The sequence below is a fragment of the Pseudopodoces humilis genome, chromosome 5 (genome assembly GCF_049639895.1).
Source record: "Pseudopodoces humilis isolate 2021_Gansu_Grassland_sample_001 chromosome 5, ASM4963989v1, whole genome shotgun sequence".
NCBI lineage: Eukaryota > Metazoa > Chordata > Aves > Passeriformes > Paridae > Pseudopodoces > Pseudopodoces humilis.
In genome coordinates, this window is record NC_142204.1 from 10,212,579 (window position 1) to 10,220,530 (window position 7,952).

A 7,952-nucleotide genomic window follows, 5' to 3' on the forward strand; every position below is an offset into this window, starting at 1 on the left:
GAGCCAGGACCGCAATACAAAATCTCACTGGTATCAAAACCAGGCCACAGTGTACACATCCCCTTCTGACATACATTGCTATGCTATATGAAAGGAGTTGGAAAACATGATAAGGATGTAATAATTTAATTTGCAGGAATTGGTTTTCTGCTGAATTCTCCCATGGAACATGTCCCAGAGTACAGGAAAGGGAGTCTCTGTCTAGTACCTCATGCATCAGTCAAAATTGGATTTCTCACAAAAATGGAGAAACACCTAAATACCCCAAATACATGTTAATATAACCTTTCTTTACTAAGTGCTAAACCCCAGCACGCTAAGGGAGAAGGATAATACTTTGATTATTTTTCTGCATAATAAAATGAAGTTCTTGAAAATTACCTTTCTTTCCTCATTGCCTTTCTGATAGACTATAGGGTAAGATGAAATTATAGCCATAGGAATGTATTCTCATTATTGATCAAGCTTGGAGGCTGTTTATCAGACTGGCTTTACCAGAAACTAAAGCCTAGAAATCCCCAGGCATTCATTCCCTTCCACACAGTACAACATTTTGGGAGAGTGAAAAAGCAGAATAAATATTCTTTACTCTGTGTATATATCTCCACATAAACACGTGTATATATAGCTCAAGGAAGAACTTCAGAAGCGAAGATTAATAAAGAAGTTAATAAACTTCAAAAGTGAATATATCCTACATAAATCTTGTGTGTTGTTCTTCTGAAGTCTTCAATGGATTTCTTCTGAAAGCCTTTAAAAGATGGATCCTGACCTCTTCTGCAGTGCTGCCTGGTTGGAAGAGGTTGCAGAGCAGATCAAGGCTTATGTAAGGAGTACATATTCTCTCAGGTAGAACAGTGCTAAGAAATAAGCCCTGGGCACAGTATCATCCTTCAGAAATAAGCAGCTATTGGATCACACTTTGTGCAGAGGAGAAGCCATATGGCAGTGTATTTCTTGGTGCACTCATCAGTAAAAGGCAAATCATTCACCATATATTTTGGCAATCCATGCTCTGCATTTCCCAGCAAACTTATTTTTACATAATTTAACCATGTCCTACATCAGTGGTCATTTCTCTCAGTGACAGAACTCACGTGTTACTGGCTTGCCTTCCTCATGCTTTGTCCCTGATTTGGTTGAGGCAGACAGAGCTGATCATAGAGCAACCATAATTTTGTTTGATGAAGGGAAAAATGAAGGGTGGGTAGACGAACAGAGTTCCCTGACTCTTAAAGAGTAACTGGGAGCACTGCATTCTTCAGTATCACTGGCCTGTCACCTTGGGGAGTTAATTTCCACATAAATCAGACATTAACCAGACAGGGGAAAGCTGTTCTCACTGTTACAAAAGAGGCAGCTGGCCAGCTCAAAAGGACAAAATCTCTGTTCCTCTGGAAAATATGGAAATGGTCATTACAAGACAATATTTATTTATAAACACACTTGGCCCCATCAATTTTGCTTGAATATATAGAGGAATGGAGCTTATTAGTAAGATAAGGCTTTCCCATGACCTATAGAGGACACTGCATAGGGACCACAGATGTTCTGTATTAAGCTGGAAAATTTATGTCAATGGCCATGAAAAGCTCAGTTGGAAAATAAGTAAATAAATAAATAAGGAGGTCACCAGCAAAGACAAGGTTAAGGACACTGAAAAATGGATCTTCCAGGGTACTTAACCTTTAAGTAGAACAGATCCCGACCTCAGTTGCATGTGTCTCTCCTGAGAAGCTCTGCTGAAGTTACCAGAATTATTCTGGGTTTGCACCATTAGACCTGAGCAGACGGCTAGTTTGTCACACAGGCAAACAACTCCTTGGCAATGGGATTCACACAATTAATGTCAGGAAAGGTTCAGGAAAGGACTGTACTTCAGAAGTACGTGCCCTTTCTGATGCAGGTATCGAAAAATCTCTGACCCTGTCACATGAACTTATAAGTGCCAAGTTTTACCTGTATAACCTAAATCATGGAGCTTCTTAGCACAGAATTTATAAACTATTTTGAGATGGAAAACCAGAAAAATGACAAGCATCACAAGACCAGATTCAGTTTTTATTTACCAGGGCCTTCAGATGACAGAATCAGAGAATATTCCGAGCTGGAAGGCACCACAAGGATCATTGAGTCCAGCTCTTCAGTGCATGGCCCATACATGTGGGCTCAAACCCACAAGTTTGGTGTTGTTAGGGGTCTGACCAGCTGAGCTGACTTAATGCAAGCTGGGCTGTCAAAGGTCAGAGATCCTCTCTGCTCTCAGCAGCTCTGAATGTACCCCCAGCCAAATGCAAAGAGTTCCCCATCTTGGCTGGCCTGAAGCCTTGAATCCAAGGGTGCGTGTACCTGCTAACTCTGTGGGAGCTGGAGAGCATGAGTAATGTTATTTGCACAGCTGTGGGCCCAGTGAACACTTGCAGCCTGGCTCACACCCTCTGCCTGCACCTTAGCTGCTGCTCCCTCCAGCAGACATGGATGGAGTGTCACAGCAGCATCTCCTCACCCACCTGCATGGCCCCGGTCTTTCCTGTCACACACCGGATCCTTGGGTCCCCCCATTTGCCAGAGGGATGCCTTCCCTCAGAGCCTTCTGAGGGACATCCAGCAGGGAATACTGAGTTTTCCAACCATTCAAATGGATGTCCTGTGTTCGGGTCTGCCAAGACACCCAATAACACAGCAGGAACTAGGAAAAAGTTCCCTGTTTCTTCTTCTTTCTGAAAGAAGTACTGTTAATAGTTTAGGAAGAGGAGTGAGGCCACAGAACACTGGCTGGGGATGAAACCCTTTCCCTTCAGGATTTCCCAGTGAAAATGCTACAGCTGTCAGAGCATCACAGGTGTGTGAGGGACTGACTGACCACCATCAGTGAAGTCTAAATTCTTCTAAACCCTGAGGGTGCTGCAGCAGGTTTCCAGCTTTCCCTGACATCAGAAGGCCAGGCAGGCCTTCACACAAGCACAAAAACATAGGTGCACCTCTACTCTTTGTTTGCCTTACTTTCTATTCTTCCCTAGGCACTTGATCTCACAGATGACCTTCCGCTCACTGTATTCCAGAATCACCCAGCTTTCTCCCAGGCATAGAGAAGGCAGGATATCCTCCGGATATCCCAGAGTTACAGGCTCAGGCTGACAGTCCTATTCTCCTGGGACACACCAGCTTGGACCTTCCCAGGGGGTGGAGCTCCTGAGCCAGGGGCAGTCACCCTGCAGCTGGTGAAGCCATGGAGGAGTAGGGGACTAGAAGTACCCCAAAACTGGAGCACCTGATAAACATTTGAAATTACTACTAAAACCCCAAACAAACCACACTGCAATTCAACATTAGCTAGTATTGTTTCCCATGGTAGGACAGATATGTCAGTCTGATTACTGCAGGCTAGGTTTACAATTATTGAAGATTTTTTTCTTTTCCTTTGAGCTTGGTGTAGTTTACACTGAGATTAAAAAAAAAAATCTCACAGTATTGCTTTACAGAGCCAATTTCCTTACATTTGTTTCATTTCAACTTTTCTGGGGTGTTTTTTTTTTAGTAGTAAGAAGGAACAAAACAGTTGAAGCACATATAACCCCCCTCTGGTTTATGAAAATGCAAGAATTTCACACATTTTTCAATGCCGAGTTGAAAATTTTCATCTGGAGTGTAATAATTATTGCAATATGGATTTGGTTGCGTATGTTCAGTTGTGGGGGCTTCTGCAATTGGAAGTAAAACAGGATCCATGATTTTTTATTTTTTTTTTGCAAGAGAAAGAAATCAAATTATTATCACTTTTATAGATGAATATAGATGACATATAGATGTCATTAACAGAATTTTTAATCAGTGTTGGCCCCTGTATGAACTCCTGGTGCACACCACTGGTGACTGGACTTCATATCATAGATGACAAGTGTCTGATCCTGAAGGTCAGCCAGTTTTCAGGTCACCTCACTGCCCACCTATCTAAACTCTGCTTTGCCAGTTTGTGAGGTTATTAGCTTGGTCAGGCATGATTTGTACATCTGTGCCTGACTATTCCTAGTCACTTTCTTGTCCTTTATATGTTTGGGAATAATTTTCAGGATTAGTTACTCCATCACCTTCTCAGGAATTAAGGTGAGGCTGGCTGGCCTGTAGTTCCCCAGAAGGGACTTCTTGCCTTTCCTGATGATAAAGGTGACATTTGCTTCTTCCAATCAGCAGGAATCTGCTGATTGTCACAACTTTTTAAAAATAAAATTGAAAGTGGCCTCGCAATGACATTGTTCAACATTGGGGAGGAACCCATCAGGATCTATGGGCTTGTATATGTCCAGTTTGTTTGTTTTGACATTTACTCATTTGCTTTAATCATTTTTTGGTCATTTTAGTAATTTCTCTACTTGTAGAAACAGTGGTGCTTGAACTTGTCACAGTCTGCAAATTTTTAAGTCTACACACTATTAACAGTGTCAGAAATTAGAGACCACACTGCAGTCTTTACTTCATCCCTCAAGGTAATCTAGTTTATAAAACATAAGGAAGAGGAGATTAAATAATTTTAATGGTCTCTCTAATGATAGTCCAGAGCCGTGTTTGTGCACATTATTTATTCTGTCTCCCCTTGAAACAAGCAGCAATGTTTCCAAACCAGCGCTGTGTTTTGGGGCTAACCTCACCAGTTCTCACAGAGGCTATCCTGGGTGGAATTAGAAACACTGATTCATCCCAATTATCTGTGCTCAGAGCTGTTCCCCATCTTCCCATGAAAGATTCTGAGTGACCCACAAAGGGAAAAAATACTATCACATTGCAACCTTTCTTTCCAAATCCTCTGCTGTCCCTGGATACCAATGGAGCCCATTTCAACCACGGTAGGGACAAAGATATTTATTTTGGTTTATGTTTCCTATCTGCTCTGCCTTAGCCGCCAGAAACTGATCTCCAAGCAGACACATCATCTCTGCATATCTCTGTTCCCCAATCAGACAGTGACCTATTTCAGAAGTCAAACTGAGATCAAATGTTACTCTGTGGTTCATGGGTGAAAAAAAACCCCACAACTTTGAATCCACAAGAGGAACTAAAGGGAAAAGATGTCCATCCTGTACACTGCTGTGTTCACAGTGAGTACAGTTGGTTCCTTTCCCACACATCTTGGCTGTTTATTTGTTTTTTGATTCAGCTAACATGCATTTCAACAGCTGCATCCCTGAGAGTTTTAAAACTTATCTTGGAGTAGGCTAACCCATCAGCATGAAAATAGGACTGGGAGAAAGAAAAATCATAACCTGATAGATGCTTAAGCTTGTTTTTCTTGTAGTGTGGTGAGGTAAATTCATGTGCAAAAATTTCACAAAGCACACAGTGACAACACCAAGTGTGTCTACCCAGAAAAGTTGTGGATTTGTCATCCCTGCGAGTGTTCAATGCCAGGGTGGATGGAGCTCAGAGCAACCTGTGATAGTGGAAGGTGTCCCTGCCCATGTCAGGGGGGTTGGAATAAGATGGTTTGTAAAATCCCTTCCAATCCAAATAAATCTGTGATCATACGATTCTATAAAATGTTAATCTGTTAAAAAAAATAATATTTTTGCCTCTAGAAGATCAAGAAAAAGGAGAAGGCAGAAAGCAAAGGAGACAGGAGGAGAATGAGATGGAGAAGGAGAAGTAAAAGGAAAGTTAAAAATCAAAAGGAAATGGGAAGGGGAAGCAGAAGGAGAAAGGGAAGGGTAAGAAAACAGATAAAGGTCCCAATCATCCTTGTTTCAGCAAATTAAAGCTGGAGCCACTGACCGTAAACAGCTGGTTATAATTTTGAGTCTGAGTCCCAAAACTCATAGTCATGTTAGCTCATGGTCAGACTGAGGCATTTAAATGAAGGTACATAAATTCCAGGACAATAGAGCCTCCCTATATTTAAAAGTATTTAGAGCTGAATCCTGTAACCTCAGCTTCTTGCCACATCTCCCTTTCTGTTGCACCGCTAAAGCTTCAAGATTTTTTTTTTTTTGATCTGTGAAAGAAAATTATTGTCTGCACTCTAAAGCCACTGTCATAAATTAAATAAACATTCTGTTTCTTTTCATCCTCCTTATAGGAATATTGTAGAACTGTGCCTTAATAAAGACAGATCAATTGTATCATGTCCAAAGTTTGTTTTTTGGATGACTTGTCTTGCTAACCAGATCTGATGGTCATTTGTCCTAGATGGAAACCAGTAAACTTTTAAAAAAATAGGCAGAAAAGGGAAAAATCTGGCTGAGAATCAAGCAGCTTCATGGTATCTGCCATAAAACTGACCAGCCAAAATCTGTGTTATTTTTTATGGCTACTCATATCCCTGATACAGGAATTATGAAGTCAGTTGATAATAGAACCTCAGTCTGGTTCCAAAATAAAAAAAAAGGAGCAGATTTCTCAGGTTGCCCAAGAAATAGGCAATACCATTTGAAAAAATAATGAAGTCCAACGTTTGACCACCTTGTCACCAGATCAGAGCACTGACTGCCACGTCCAGTCATTTCTTCAAAATTTCCAGGGATGGGGACTCCACCACCTCCCTGGGCAGCCCATTCCAATGCTTGACAAAGAAAAGAAGGGCTTTGCCTTGATGGCAAACACTTCACTATCATGACCAAATATTGTTGAAACAGCACAGGAGAAAACATATGGACACAGGGAAAACATAAAAGAAAATATGGCTTAACATCTTTTCAGGATGGATGCAGAATTATTTGCAAACAACAAGGGGAAGGAAGGAAGTGGCGGAAGGAAGTGGCAGAAAGAAGGAAGTGGCGGAAGGAAGTGGCGGAAGGAAGTGGCGGAAGGAAGGAAGTGGCGGAAGGAAGTGGCGGAAGTGGCGGAAGTGGCGGAAGGAAGTGGCGGAAGGAAGTGGCGGAAGGAAGGAAGGGGCGGAAGGAAGGAAGCGGCGGAAGGCAGGAAGGAAGCGGCGGAAGCAAGCGGCGGAAGGAAGCGGCGGAAGTGGCGGAAGTGGTGGAAGTGGCGGAAGTGGCGGAAGGAAGGAAGGAAGTGGCGGAAGGAAGGAAGTGGCGGAAGGAAGGAAGTGGCGGAAGGAAGGAAGAGGTGGAAGGAAGGAAGGAAGGAAGGAAGGAAGTGGCGGAAGGAAGGAAGGAAGGAAGGAAGGAAGGAAGGAAGGAAGGAAGGAAGGAAGGAAGGAAGGAAGGAAGGAAGGAAGGAAGGAAGGAAGGAAGGAAGTGGCAGAAGGAAGGAAGTGGCGGAAGGAAGTGGCGGAAGGAAGTGGCGGAAGGAAGGAAGTGGCGGAAGGAAGAGGCGGAAGGAAGGAAGTGGCGGAAGGAAGGAAGGAAGTGGCGGAAGGAAGCGGCGGAAGGAAGTGGCGGAAGTGGCGGAAGTGGTGGAAGTGGCGGAAGTGGCGGAAGGAAGGAAGGAAGGAAGTGGCGGAAGGAAGGAAGTGGCGGAAGGAAGTGGCGGAAGGAAGTGGCGGAAGGAAGGAAGGAAGTGGCGGAAGGAAGGAAGGAAGGAAGGAAGGAAGGAAGGAAGGAAGGAAGGAAGGAAGGAAGGAAGGAAGGAAGGAAGGAAGGAAGGAAGGAAGGAAGGAAGGAAAGGAAGGAAGAAGGGAGGGAAGGAAGGAAGGAAGGAAGGAAGGAAGGAAGGAAGGAAGGAAGGAAGTGGCGGAAGGAAGGAAGGAAGGAAGGAAGGAAGTGGCGGAAGGAAGGAAGGAAGGAAGGAAGGAAGTGGCGGAAGGAAGTGGCGGAAGGAAGTGGCGGAAGGAAGTGGCGGAAGGAAGGAAGGAAGGAAGGAAGGAAGGAAAGAAGGAAGGAAGGAAGGAAGGAAGGAAGGAAGGAAGGAAGGAAGGAAGGAAGGAAGGAAGGAAGGAAGGAAGGGAAGAAGGAAGGAAGGAAGGAAGTGGCGGAAGGAAGTGGCGGAAGGAAGGAAGGAAGTGGCGGAAGGAAGGAAGGAAGTGGCGGAAGGAAGGAAGGAAGTGGCGGGAGGAAAGGGAATTG